The sequence below is a fragment of the Drosophila arizonae genome, chromosome 2 (genome assembly GCF_054131065.1).
Source record: "Drosophila arizonae isolate 15081-1271.41 chromosome 2, UAZ_ARI_1.0, whole genome shotgun sequence".
In the NCBI taxonomy this organism is placed as follows: Eukaryota; Metazoa; Arthropoda; class Insecta; order Diptera; family Drosophilidae; genus Drosophila; species Drosophila arizonae.
The window spans coordinates 3,319,549-3,335,422 of record NC_142922.1 but is presented as its reverse complement, the minus strand read 5'-3'; the positions used below and the strand labels follow the sequence as shown (position 1 = coordinate 3,335,422).

Genomic DNA, 15,874 nt, shown 5'->3' with positions numbered 1-15,874 from the left:
TGGCCAAGTCAAGCCAAGCCGAGCCAAGCCAACTCAATTCAAGCCAAGCCTAATGCTGCCCAAATTCAAATCGATGCCATTCATCAGGCCAAACCGAGTTGGCCAAAAATAGCCCAAAGACAGGGCAAACAATTTGTATGCACAGTTTGGCAGCGGGCGCTGCTGATTCCAACTGTGCCACTGACCAAAATTGGTCACTGGCCAACACTGAATGCTGATGATGATCATCATCATCATGATGATGATAATGATAGAGTATGCGTCAGCGTAGTGAAAGTGAACTTGACTCTTTGACGGGTTGCTGCGAATGCTGCTGCTGCGGCTGCTGCTGTTGTTGTTGCTGTTAATGTTAATGTTAATGCTATTTATGCTGATATGTGTGCGATATGTCGCATTAATATTCATGATGATGTTCAACAGTCAGAAGAAGACAGTGAGGCATTATTGTTGTTGTCTCTGTTGCTGTTGTTGCTATCGCTATTTGCGCAGCTCATTACGAAGCTTTGGCGATTTTCGTTAACCTTGAACTAAATAGAGATATATTTATGTAAACATGTGTATATGTTTACATAAATGTTAAACGAATGTCAGGAAATTGCCAAATGTATTTGACATTGAAAACTGAAAGAAATTTTGAAATAATAATTCACTAAAAGGTGTGAATTATATTTAAAGAAGACATTGAAATGGATGCATTACCCGTATTACTCAGAAACTTTACGTGCTCAGCCACGCCCTCCTCTTGCCAACACAGCATAGTTAAGTGAGGGGTTATTATTTTTTGTGGGCTCACATTTGTCCATTCTGGGCATCCCAAAGAGAATAATAAGTGAATAGATGTAACCGCAAAAATTGAAAAATAATGAGAAGTAATATTCGTTGAAAGGACAGCCAGCTAATTTGTTTAGAGTACTATGGGGCAAAACAGTTCAGCTGCCACGCCCACTCAACTTTGAAAAAATTCCAAATTGTGTGCTGCGCAGTAGAAAAGGTCGCCTAATCGAATTTAAAAGTCGAAGCAACCCTCTTGCAGTGGATAATTGAGTTGGGCCAGAGTTTTTGCCGCAGAGGCTTTTGTGTAAAAAGTTTGTTTGTTTGGACAAAATTGGAAAATGAATAGGTAAACTCCATAAAATTAGCCATATGGCCGTAGCTCTACAGGTGCAGAACCGTTTTGCCTCTCAGCTTTGCCAGTGACGTTTTATTAGATGTTTCGTGTCGTTTTTTATGTGCTCGCCAATTGGATTTCCATTTATGTGCAGCTGAGCAACGAAATGCATAACGATAAAAGTTTATCGATTTGTTAATTTCGCGAGCAGCTCCAGTATCAACAACAATATCAACAAAATGCGACAGACGTTGACACTGCCATTAAATGTCTGTCACAGGACAGGACAGGACAGGATACGACCATCAAACGCTTTGCATGACAGCCACATATGTATACAAGAGGGGCGGGCATATGGGAAAGTGGGCAGGGTTCAAGGGTAATTCACATGGGCATTTGGGTGAAATTGTTGTGGAAACACAATGAAATTAGAATGCGAAAAAAAAAAGAAATAAATGTTTATAATATATATATGTGTGTATATATTGAGAGTATCGTTTTCATTAGTTAATGGATGTCAGAATTACAGAGAATATAAAAATAGAATTAGTGCAAAGTGGGAAGAGCGAACGGCGGGACTGAGAGACATATGTATATGCGTTCTTATCAGAGTAAAAGCATTTTACGTATTGCGTCTTATGTGTCGAACGGGAAGCATAAATAAAGGCTTACCGAGAGTCAATAAAAACGAAGTTTTTATACACTTGCTGCATAAGAAAAGAAGAAAGGAAATCATTATAATGTGCATTACTTATAATGTTAGCTGAAGTTTGTTATATGTATTTTTAGTTAACTTAATATTTAAGCTAAGCCGAGACTTATATTAACATATATGTATTTATATAAAGATTATTGTATTCTCGAAAAACTCAACCTTTTATCTTACTATTAAACAACAATCGCTTTTAGCCTTTCAAACATACAATGTATTTATTATCACATGAACTGTTATTCACGTCTATATCTTAGGCTTTTTAAGAGTTCTAGTATTTATTTGGTACTATTTTGGAGCATGATCTAGATATGAAAAATAGAATTTAGACTTGAATTATGGGCACTCTGAAACTAAACTGTATGTAGCAGAGCCACAACAAAATATTGTATAATATAGAGTATATTGTTCATACCTATATAAGATAGTGTTTAATTAAGAAATATATGTACTTAAACATTTGTTCTCTCCAGTCAATCAATACTTCTCCAGCGGATATAGTGTATAATCTATATGTGTGCGCGTATATGCATATGTATATGCACTCCACAGACACTTGATAATCTGGTCGGTCGTAAACAGTAATTTATTTATTATATCAGTCAGAGTGAAAAGCTTGAGCTTAGTACACGCATAAACAAACGCATATATTGATATATGAATTACAATTAAATCAAAGTATTATGTGGCGCTATTGCATGATCTTAGCTCTATTGAGTGTCCTGCTGCAATTGTGTGATGGTAGACATCGTCATTCTGTGGAGGTACGTAGTTGAAGTCCTTGACAGTCAGTCGCACAATTTGAATGTACACAGATTGAGGCAGCTTCAACTGAGGCATTCGCTCATGCGGGACCGGCGGCCATTATGTTTGGCAATCCTCGACCACTGCAAAGACTCCGATTCAGCCCAAAAAGGACGCACAACAACAAGGACCAAGGTAATCGTGACAGAAAACGCAAGCATCACAAGTATCAGAGGTCGACTAGAGCCACTACCCGGAATTCTTTCAAGCATCACTAATATTTGTACAAAGTGAATTTTATTTTGCATTAAATGCGACAACCAAAAAGTATGCAATAAATGATAAATAAAGCTGAGTGAGCGGCATACTAAATTGGGGAAACTCCAGCTACAGTAATGGCAGGAAAAAAAATATAATAATAATAATAATTAATGTGTGGTTAATTGAAAACTCTTTGATTACAAATTGTTAAATTGATTGTTTATTTTCTTATGAAGAGCTCTTAGAGCTACACTACAGGCCATAGTCAAAGCAAAGGGTATATCTTGTATATTGTATATAATTTTAATAATAATATATTAAGTTTTAATAATTCGTATTATATTTGAAATAGCTCCAAAACTATAGACTGTAATCTCTAAAAATTGTTAGCAATTCAAATCGAACTCCTGACTTGAGTATTTATATAAGAATGCAATATGTACCTTCTTTTAGTTTCCAAATTCCGTAAGAGATTGTGTTAATAACTCACCTCCATTTCTACAAATTTTAAGAGTTTGCTGCCAAACTGGATTTTCAATTCTCAATAGGCTCAACTGTACCCCTCTCTCTCTGTCTCCCTCTGTTCGGCTCGTCATGCTGTGCCACGTGTCGCTAACGCAAAATCAACAAACTCTATTGTAGTACATGTATAAACAAGCACAAACATCAACAGCAATAGACATTAGATTTTTAATCAACATGGGCATAATGCAAACCCCCCAATGCATTGCAATGATAATAATCACAAGCCAAGGCGACACGTGATGCCAAAAATTATGACTTTCATATTGTGCGAAAATTGTGCTGGCATAATTTGCATATTGCCAGGGCAGAGTCCACACCCTCCACTCTCTGGAGATGTGTTCAATATTTATTAGAAATTAGCAACAAGCTGTTGAAATGAGTGGAAAAGCACTCCAGGCAGCTGTAGAGTGAGAAGATGCGAATCTCTCTTGAATCTGTTGGCGACGTCGCTTACTTCCGTTTATCTCGTTTGGGTTGGCATTTGAACGTGTGCAAATTATATGAATTTTCCGTTATAATTGTGCAGACTGTACTGTGAGCTATGCATATTTATTTTATTGAAATTAAATTGCCAACAACATCAGCTCAATGTGGCGGAAATAATGCAGTGAACGTGCCTGAATCACCAACGTCACCTTGCCGAGCTGTGGGCTGTGAGCTGTCAGACCTCAATTTCTAAGGCAGTGGGTCACAGCCTGAGGTCAAAGTTCGCACAATAAAAAGAATATTTAATTTCAATTTGTTGCCACAACGAAATTTGCATACGAAAAACTAATTATAAACATTTTGTAACATTTTCTTTACAATACATTTTTTTTTTTTGTGCTCCCTTCTAATTGAAATTTTGAGCTACTGTGCAAACAAAAGGTGGGCGTTAGGCCAAGCAAACAACGACATATGTATGCATGTGAGAGTGGGTGGGGCAGGAGCTGGAGGCAGCTGGGAGCTGAGCTGGTCTGGGGCAAAGCAACGGGGTGCATGTTAGCTCTGCAATCAGATGACAAATTCGTGTCATTTAAGCGAAAATAAATAAATAAGCAGGGAAGTAAGCCATATGTGTGTGAGTGAGCATGTGTGTGTGTGTGTGTGCGAGTGTGTGACACAACACTTGTGTGTGTCTTTTTGGCAATTTTCCCAAATACTCAAGTGGCACTCGTTGTGGCAGCTCAGCGGCAATTTGCAGCTGCAACAAAGTTCGGCAACATTTTTTGCACATTAGCAAAGCGGCACTTGAAGTTGAAGCTAGCGTAGAGCCTAAGGAAGGAGAGCACTTGAAGCTGTCAGCGAATAACTTGACAGACACACTCACACACGCACACAGATGCACACTCACACATACACACATCACTACACATACACCTTTTTGTCGCCATCAGCGAGCTTGTTTCAAAGTCAAATACAATTTGATAGCAAGAACAGCAGAAACTAGAAATTCAGGGGAGTTGTAGATTTTGTGGACCACATGTGGCCAAAGGTTTTTGTGTGACCTTTTGTGTGGCTGCGGCCCAGAGCAAACCCAACGCCCAACGCCCAATGTTCGACGCCCAACTATTATGCAAAATAACATTAATTGTTTTGCCAAACAAAAGAGCGAAATCGCAGCGGAAATTGGAAATGTGAACTGTTTCTATGCTCACACAAATACATACTCAAACACACAAGCACATAAGTGATACAGTTTTCTGTAACCCTAAATCTATAGAGCTATAAGCGCCACATGTAGTCCCCGGAGGTAGGCAAAGCGATTCATTTAAATTTGATATGGCATGCTTAAAATCCAAATTGTAGCACTCATATCGTTGGTATAGTCCCAACATCACGACAACAACAACAACAAGGACAGCGACAACAACAACAACAATAATAACAACCCCATAAAGCATTTGACGGTCCATTCGCGGGTAGTTAAAAGACAGAAACACCACCATCACCACCACCACACCAACACCACGGAGTACATTTTTTGGGTTACGAGGTGAAAATCCTGCGAACTCAGCAAGAGCTCTCAGGCACTTTAAGATGATGCACTGAAAACAAAGTAAGGTATATGTTGAAACATTCACTTTGAATGAAATAAGAACTAAGTTCAAGGTAATAAAATGATCAAATAAATAAATACTTAGATAAAACTTATTATTTACAAACATAAAAAAGTTTTAAAAATGAATAAACAACTAAATACAAATATATAAGAATAGAATATTTGAATTTAACATAATATTATTATGAATAATATTATTAGATATTTAAATACGATCTTTAAGGAAAATTTAAATGTATTTATATGTTCTGATATCGGCATTAAAATGTCCATCAAAATTAAACAAAATTTAGATATCCTTCAAACCAATTAAAAATAATATAAGAATTTTGTTACTAAATTTTAGCTATTTAATTCATTTTTGATTATATAAATATACTTTTTTTTTTGCAAAAATTTACATTCAAAAGAATTTCTATTTTAAAGAATTATTTATACCGAAAGAGTCACATAGTTTTTGTCTTAAAAAAATAGTTCATTTAAAACTTAAACTCTTTTTGTAGAGCTTGTACTCTAATATGCATACTGAGCAATCACTTAATATTTTTTCCAGTGTACTATATGGTATTGGAGGATTGGGCATTCATATGCTAAGCATATGCCTTGACAGAGGCAGTTGCCATTTTTTAATCGCTCACAGCCAAATGCCAAGCGACTTGATGCGCGTTCGTTTTTCCCATTTATACAATTTTCCTTTTCCTTTCTGCTTTTTCTTTTGACTTTTGTTGCGCTGGGCTTTTCAGGTTTTCCACTGATGCTGCTGCTGCTGCTACTGGCTTTTGTGTTACAGTCCAACGATTTGCATATGAATGGAAGTAATAAGGCGGCGCAAGGAAATTAAAAGTAAGCAGAAGGAGCAGGAGCAGCAGCAGCAGGAGCATTGGAATCCTTGTGCCACATGTGTGCACAAAGAAGAGTGGCAGAAGTTGCCCGGGTTCCAGTTGCCTGCTGGTTGCTTCCACACATAATGAAACATTCCACGAGTGCGGAATTAATAGCCATGATTTGTCTTTTGTTGTCTTGGAGTATAGTAGGCCTTCAATTGCATTCAATTGTTTAATTGAGCGGAAGCAGGCGTAGCTTTAACATTTTCCCTACCTCAGGTGCTGTACCAACTATATATATGTATGAAAATATATATATAGAGAGAGAGAGTATTATATCCCAGCGTAATTCCGGTTGCAGCTGATGAACTGCAATTATTGTCTGAATTACATCAACCTCGACTAACTTCCCCTCGTCCGGAACTGACTTTAATAGAAATTACGACGCATTAGCACACAAAATTTCGTGACGCTTTTCTTCAGCTCAAACGAAATTTAATCAACTTGCTTGATTTTTCTTCCTTTTCCTCCTTTTTTATTATGCTAAATCCGCAAATGAGCTGTCCTGCTGCTGACCAGAGGGTTCTGCGTCTCGATCGAAGGGGAGTTCCACACACGAACTTCATTGATTAACGATTGGACAAAGGCAAAGAGGAAAAAGTCCCTCGAGAGCAGGACACGCACATATCACACACACACGCACACACACTTACACGCACACACGCTCAACATAATCAAAAAATTAAAATCTCTTTATGTTTTTATGCGCGCTGATTGAATGGTTCCATTGTTGTTATTGCTCGGACAGTTTGATGTGCCATTGATGGACTCGGCAACGAGTGGACATGGCCCAGAACTTGGTCTCGGCTGACTGAACTAATCGGCCGGCCGGCCAGCCAGCCAGCGAAATCACCCTCTCAGCCAATGCAGTCGGCCGTCAGTCGAGTGTAATGGATACATGGACAGCGAGCGCATTGTAATATTATCCTTCATATCTCATATGGAAAGCGTCGATTAACTGCAAACGCGTTTCCTTTTCTCTTCCTTTAATTTTTTGTGGCTTCAGCTCATATTTAATGAAGTCACGTTTGCGGCTTTAAGCTCTAATCTAGTTATTAGCCTCGCTTTTCTTTTACTTTTTTTTTCGTGTCTTTGTATTCAGCTTTGATGCTGCTTTTAGCACTAATTGCTGAGACTTTTCACACACACACACACACGCACACATGCATAACCTTTGTTCCAGTTTCAAGTGGCTTTGAAGTGGACGCACAATGGAATCATGCACCAGGTGTGAAGGAAAAAATTGCGCTCCCTCTCCTACAGAGTTTGTATCTAAAGAGAACTGTCTCGTAAATAGCGTTAAAGCAGCACTTGAGAAAAAGAAATTCAATAAGTTGCCTTCGGGCCTCAATGATGATGACTATGATGACTAAGCACTGTCTCTCGCCTCCTGCATCTCGCCTCTAGCTGTGCCGTTTCAACCCTCCGGCTAGTGCTTGGTACCCTCTGCTGTCCGTTTTTATTGCAATTTGCGAAAAGCAGAAATATTTGATTACGAAATGCGAACCAATCTAAGCCAAGAATGGCCACGCCCCGCAAGTGGGGGCGGCGTCATAGTCGGAACTCGGCGCTCATTATGAGCGACAAGTGAAAGGGCGAGCGAAGCACTCACGAGTCAATAATGATAAACATAAAGTTAACAGATTGCGATTGAGGGGGAAACTTGCTGACGTCTGATGCTTGGCAGTGCATTAATTGCCAAAATTAAATTTATTTCATTCATTAACGTACATGGCGCGATACCCTGCAAAATGTCAGAGTAATCAAGCACATCCTGCGCACGCGTCTCCCAGCTCTCACTTGGGGCAGTTCCTTCATTTGAATGACAGTCGACACACACATGACATTTGCAACATGTCATGTTGCTTATTAAACGCATAAATATAGCCAAATATGGCTGGCTGCCATAGCAAGCTGGCTTAGACAGTTGGCCTCTTATCTCGGAGCACAGCAGGTAAACGCTCATAAAATTCCAATCAAAACGCAACAAAGGCTCGCACAGTTGCCACATTATGTGGCAGCCCTTCTTGTGGCGCACAATTTAAGCTGGACAATGCTCGCAATTTAACGGTACATTTTTTCGTAAATTCTTTCTATGGTTTCGCTGCCCTTAATCAATTAACTTAACGCCCATAACTGGGCAAGCACTGGAGTTACGCCCACTTACATGGATACGCTAGCTGTCACAACTCCTGCTACTCCTCCTCCAGCTGCTGCTCCTGCTACTGGTGCTGCTGCTGGTGATTCATGTGTCCCTCATTCGCATTCGCTTTCGCATTCGACCACTTGACCACTTCAATATGCCAAACAAATCAAACACACCCGCACAGTTCTTGTTGACTCTGCCCTACCCACTCTCTGGTTAAGCAGAGCAAACAAGAGTCGAGAAGGGTCCGAGCAAATATTGAAAAGTGAAAAGTTTATATGCTGCCAATATGTGACTGCTGCTGCGGTCGCATCACTGATTTATGTCACAAATTTTGATAATTTATTGTTGCGAAAGTACAGCGCAAAGAAAATGGAATATGTTGGAAGTTGTCGGGGAGTAAACGACTTGAAAATATTCCGTAGAGAAGTTGTCAGTCGAAAGATGTTCCAAACAGAGATAATATTTTTAGATCGGAACTAGATTAGTTCTTTTAGCAAACTAAGCAATCGATTCGGTTTAAACGAGTATGATTTGAATAATATTAGCTTAAGCTCATGCGAAAATAAATTCGAAAAATAATAGAAAACTAAATTTTATATCATAGGCTTAGATGCAAGAAAAAATCTGTAAAATAATATTCAATTAAAAAAAAAAAATGTATAAGAATATTATAGAAAATTGTGTAGAAATTGAGCTCTATAATTTTCATAATACCTCTGTATCTTTCTCAAAACTAGCTTCACAAAACTTTTTATAGTAGCTGATATTTCATCATGCTCCGCTTGTAGCAGTTACCCCACACAGGGTATAAAAAAAAGAATAGAAGAACTTTGGGGTCAGTAAAATGTTCAAGTAGTTTTTCGGATTTTTTCTTCTTTGGCTGGTTATGGTTTTTGATGGATTTCCTTTTTGTTGTCCTAGCTGTGTAAATTGCATTGATTGAGAGCTGTAATTTGTGGAAACCCTTCGAGTGTCGTCGTCGCATGTTTGAATTGTGCGCCAATTAAATGGAAAAATGTGCTGACTTTTGCTTACTGGGCCCGCCTGTGCGGCTTCATTAGCTACATACGAGCAATGAATTCATTGCCCGATACACTGATTAATCTGTGTCCAAGGCATTAACTGTACTTCAGCTGCTGCTCGATTTGGGCTAGGATTGACTTACCCGTTGCCATTGCCCACTGGCCCCTGGGGCTAGCTGCTCAAGTCCCTAAAAGCCGTTTTGTGGTTACATGAGTTGGTCTGGCTGCTGCTCGCTTGTGGTTAGACCCAGTTTCGCACTCATATGTAATCCCTTCGCTGACCCAAACTGCCCTCGGGCTGACCAAAAAAAAAAAAAAAAAAAAGAAATGGAGAAAGATATGTAAGAACAGAAGCAGGTCTCACTTCGACTCGCCGTCGGGCTCGCTTCTTGACATTATGTAATCCAATGCGCCACGTTTATGACGATTGCACCCTTCCATGCTGTAAGTTGGCTTGACGACGGCTTCAATTTTGGAGTTGACTGATGGCAACAGTTGGCATGATTGACTGGCCTCGGCCCACGACCCTTTCTCCCACTCATGAATCACCCATCGTCGTCCTGGCAACGAAATATTGCGCCAAATTAGGCGCATAATTCAAAGTAATTAGACCAAGTTTGATTTGCCTGACGGACGTAGGGCCAACTTAAAATTCCAATCGCGCACTTAGCCTTAATCCCAGCTGTGCCCCACCAAAATCGTTAACCGCCCTCGGAATGGCCACACAAAGTGCCCATTTCCATAATGGGCAGCAGTCGGGCGCACTTGACACTTTATAATAATGAAATTATGACTGCTTATGACCATCAAAAAATATCAAATGGCAGTTGGCAACCCTTTTGGCTTACTTATTTTTATTTTTATTTTTTTTTTCTCTTACTTATTTTCTCGCTTTACTGTGCAAATCCCATCGAGCAATTGTTGCAACTACTTTGATGGTCTGTCCGAGTGCCTGCAAATGACGTGAACGCAGCTGCTTCAAGATTTGGCCATTCGTTCTTTGTTTAGCTGAAAGTGGAGGAGGGGTGATGTGGGGGTAGAGATCCCATTAGTCTGGTGTGTATTGGTACAGCAAGGAATCCATTTCCGATATTGGGTGATAAAATTTTATGTATGTAATTTGCAGCGATTTGTAGCCAAAGGGGTTTTAGTTTGCCTTCTCTCTCAAGCGTCTGTGTGTGTGTGCGTGTGTCATTGCGAAATTGTTATTGACAACATGACGGGGGAGTCGTAAATACATATATTTAGATACCCATCTACTATGCATAGTTCGCTCCTTTGCATTTTGGCTTAAATTATTAAAAAGCATTTGCCAAACGACACTAAAAACGGATTGAAGACCCCAGAGGCGAAACTGTCTGCTGCAAGCAAAGTGAAATCGAAAAGGTTGTCACTTAAAGTAGACTAAGCTAAAAGCATGGTTTTTATATTTGTCTGGATATGGGGCTAATATGATATACATTATGCACATAAAAATATATTTTAATATATTATTTACAGAAATATCCAAAAGGTATTTGGTTTGTTTTACTATATATATTTATTATTTATATTTTATTATTATATACATTTACTATATTAATCAGTTTCTTTATGTTTAATATATTAATAGAATTGTATTAAAATAGTTAATTATATTATATACAATATTTAAAGAAAAAAATAAAAAATAAATATATATGCCGCCAAAAATGGTGATAAATAAATATATAATTATTTTTATTAAAATATATAATAGGACTTGAAAAATATGATTGAAAATTAAAAAGTGTTAAATTACTTAGATAATATTTAAAAATACGAATAGTGTTGAATTACTTAGATATGTGTATAGTCATGTATATAAAATATATTAAAATATTTTAGGAATGTTTATTTTTCTTAAGTAAAATTAAGTTTCGAGTTTCGCTTTTGTAATTAGAAATTTCACATATAACAAAACATTACCATTAAATTCTGTCATATCACATTGATAAATTGGCCCGCTTTAAAATTAGTTCAATGTATGCATGATTAATGTCAGTTTCTAAGCTATAAATTCGGATTCGCTACTTTAAATAACAATCTCAATTGTATTCCAGTGACAACACTTACAAAGAGGAAGAAAGGAAAATCGAGTACAGTTTTCTATCTGGCAGAGTGCGTTTGGGTTGCTGTGTGCTTAAGTACCCTTCGTGACGCCCACTTGCATAAATTTGTTTATGATTAATGACGTCACCTTTAGTTTACGATCTACATTTGTGGCTGGAAATTAGCATAGAAAGCGCATAAAATCATAAACAGGCGCATTAAAAAATCAGAGCTGCGACCATTAAAATAGTGAAAATGTGCAAATTAGGCGCGCCCGTTGCGACGAAGCGCATTTTATGGCCCTTTAGAATTGTAGATTTTAGATTTTGGTTTTTGGAGTGCCGAAACTGTGTCAAGATAACTGCCACGCCCACGCCCACATGCAAGGCACATGCTGATTTATGTGCGCATATATGTGATAAATGTGTTGGATTTTAAGGATTTCGCACAAATTACAATGTCTATATAGAGAGATAGATAGAGCGAGTAAAAGAGTGGGGGAGAGAGATTGTTTCTGCATATGCGCATAATTTTGGAGACAGTAGAAAATCAAAGTAAAATACAAATATTTCTAATTTGATTTATTGGCCGACTTAACGCACAGAACGTGCCCAGGTTCGTTTTTTTTTTTTTTTTTTTTGCGAACTGAAATTGATTTACTTGGATTTTTTGCATTTTAAATTGAGGGTTGCTTAGATCGGGTCTGGACTGGGTATTAGCCAACTAGGGTTGCGTATGTGTATCGATAGCGCGATGTCAATTGGTGACGTCTTTTGGCGCTTTTGTTTTGCTGTCGCTGCCAATTTATTTTCGATATATTGTCGGAACACTAAGCAGCCATAATTCCCATTGCATTATGTGCGGCCTGAAAGGACAAACACTCGACCCAGCACACACACGCGGCCTGCACGCAATTTTAAATGGATTTATTGATACGCTTCGCTGCCGCAACAACAAGCGGAGCAACAAAGAGGTGGGTCAGGAGCAGGAGCAGGAGCAGGAGAAGGAGCAAGAGCAGTAGCAGGATCAGGGGCAGGAGCAGGGGTTACATGTTTGCAAACATTGGCAGCAACAAATGCCCGACTATATTTCAATTGTCACCGAATGAACCCATCAAAGCAGCTTGTGGCAGTTACTGATCCTGCCTCTAGTTGCTGCCGCTGTTACATGGGAAAATTGTGCGTCGAGTTGATTATGCGCATCATTTGCGAATTTTGATTTTAATGATTTAAGCGCCTGGCCAGCGTTGTCAAATTGAATTTTGATTAGTTGGCAACATTTCGGCGCACGCGTCGCTACCTTTTTTTCTTTCATTTTTGGCAGCACAGAAGGTCCTTAAGCATTTTGATTGATTTCAATTATTTGTCAGCGTGCTGTGCTTGTCAGGACATTAAAGAACAGCAACAACAACAAATGCCGCCCCTGTGGTTGCATCTGCATTGATTCCATAATCTCGCTCTTGCTCACTCACAGCCTGCATAATTTTTGAAACATTTTATAAAATGCTGGTATATGTAAATTACTCCATAATTGATATACACTTTATAAGTAATTTTTTTTTTTTTTTTTTTTTTTTTTTTTTTTTGTAAAATATGTAAATTTTCGATATATTTTTTTTTACAGCTCTACGCCAATATTTAATTTCTAATTTATCATAATTTGTTCTTTTATCTTCTCTTTTTTAATTACTTTATAATTAATAATATTTTGTAATCATTTTTTGAACCTTTATGAATTACATATCTTGTATGAATTTATTTTGCAAATTGTAAATTAAATGCTAAGAATTCATTTTTATTTGCTGAAATACAATCTAAAATATCTAGATTTATTCATAACGAAAATAAAATAAACCCAAATTTCGTCTACACATTGAAAGAGAGTCCCCAATATTGATATATAAATATGAATATATATGTTTATTAAGTGGTGAACCCTCTTTTAATATGCATAACTCATAAATGACCGAGCGGGCAGAAAGTTTAATGGACCTCAACCACTCGGAGCACACACACGCACACTCATGAAGGAGCACCACCAAGAGAACAACAATAATAAATAATAAAAATAATATTTCACATAAATAATTGTTTCCCTTGCCCATAGATGTCTGAGAAAAATATGTTAACTAATCACCGTAGGAAAGGATTTTTATGGGTTTTCATTTCCGTCCATAATCGAGCGATGCCACAAGCCAAGAAAAAAGGAAAAGAAAAGCGCCTGTGTCGCTGCGTCATCCTCGGCGCAGTCAAGGGGAAAAACCAAAAACGGAAATGTGGAACGTTAGCCGAGATTCCACTTTCGAGCTGAATATACACTTATATATATAACATATATGTCAATGGTTAGAAACGCCGTGGAAAAATGTCATTTCCTTTATGAAACTCGGATATGAGCAGCGTGGGTGGGTGTGGTCCATAAACAATTCATATGTGAATTGAGTTGGCCAAGAGAAAGTTTTTGGTCACACTAACAAATCAAGTGAAAGGCAATAAAAACAACAGGGGATGCGACATTAGATAAACTAGAGGCTACTCCAAGTACTCCATATGCACATTATTGGACTGCTGATAAGTCAGGCCAGAGCAATTACGAACTCTTAATGACTCGACCGACGAAGAGAGGAGGGAGAGTGAGAGAGTGAGTGAGCTGGCCAAGTGGCAACTGTTGCCATGGCCAATGACTGGGCAGGCACAAAGGCGACCAAGGCAACGGCTATAACGGAACAGCGCGAGTGTCATTCACAGCTTAAATTCGCATTTGAATATCCTTGGCACTCCTTGGCTGCTGGCTCCTGTTTCTGTAATTAGATGCCTGGCGCAACGCATGCCAAATCCAAGATAATAACGCCGCGGTGGTCCTCGTCTCTGAGTCCCCTCTCGTCAGTGGCCTGTGAAAAAAAATGAAACGCGGCAGGACACTGGCTCAAACACTTTATCAATCGACACACACACACACACACACCATGACAACAATGCCACTCAACCTCCATCCAAACAGCTAATTGTAAATTCAAACAGTTTTTTCTTTCATTTTATACTCTGTAAAAATTGAGAGTGTGCTTAGCAGAGTATAATGAGGCGCAGAAAGTTTATGTAAACTGCTAAAGTAGATATGTCGAAAACCAGACAACTATAGCTTTTGAATGTCATATATATACGGTTATCAAAAAATCAGATATATATATCTATATAATAGCATACAGCAAGCATACAAAGTCGCAGGAATTATGAATGCAAACTATATGCTTATATAAAAAATCGATAAAAATCGATAAGCACATAATAAATTTTAAAGAAATTTCAGGAATCTAAAGCAATTACAATTAAATTTCACATATCATTAACATACAAATCTAAATTAGTTTTGAAATGAAAAATGAAAAGCTAAGGCAGCTATGTCCTGGATCTTTGGTATAAGCAATCGATAAATTGAGAAAGGTATTTACAATGTATAAGATCCATATTATGAAATTAGCCTGTTGCTGTAAGGCTTACAGGGTATCTGCTCAGTCGTGCAAGTGTTTACCTGTTTACTTGTATTTCATTCTTATTTTTTATTGTATTGAAATTTGACTAACGCGCGTCCAGCGAAATTTATTGCGTTTCCTTGATAATGCCATAATATTTTACGCTTCGACAGAGACATTCGCGTGAGTGGCAGGAGCAGGACGGGCCTGAGCAAGTGGAGCACTGGGAACTTCACTTGAGCATCGACAGTTTTTATTTAAATTTCAATTGTGCGAGTGTAAGTCTGTGTGTGCGTGTGTGTGTGTGCTATACATTTCCATTAATTTTAAGTGGTGCGCTCTCAGTTTCCGCTATGGAATTGGTAACTGGGATTGCGTTTGCGTTTGCGTTTGTGGTTGGGCATTGGACGATAGACATGAGACTTACCACTGGGATAGCTGTGCCGCGTCCATTGTTGGCAGCTGTATTTGTGTCCTTAGCATTATGCTATTGTTATTGACTTTAGCGCGTCGCTCCATCATAATCACAATCATAATCAATTGTTCGCTTTGCGCTTACCTGCGCCCACTTCTTATCAGGCTGCGACGCATGTCATTTGCATAATGTAAACTGGGCTGGGGCTGGGGCTGGTGCGATGACTGTGGCATGTGGCATGTGGCATCCGGCAAACAGTGTGGACGACAGACTCAGACTAAAGCGCTTTCTTCAAATCAAAAGATTTACAACAAATTGGCAACATATTTGCCTTGGGCTTTCAAGTGGGCCACGTGAGCTGAAAGCCCAACATCTTCAAAGGTAAAGGCCAATGGGCAAACATTTGGCCAACAAACGTGAAAAAAGGGGCACAAATAAATGCGGCAAATTGTGACCTTAATTTGCAAATGTAAA

The 15,874-nt window shown here is 38.5% G+C and overlaps 1 long non-coding RNA gene across 1 annotated transcript; it reads left to right on the top strand.

The window, feature by feature from the left end:
• The first annotated feature begins 2,427 nt into the window (after window positions 1–2,427).
• Window positions 2,428–2,919, top strand: LOC149270197 (uncharacterized). The gene is made up of 2 exons (XR_016270214.1): window positions 2,428–2,584; window positions 2,636–2,919. It is a non-coding gene; the product is annotated as an uncharacterized LOC149270197 (long non-coding RNA).
• The last annotated feature ends 12,955 nt before the right edge of the window (window positions 2,920–15,874 follow it).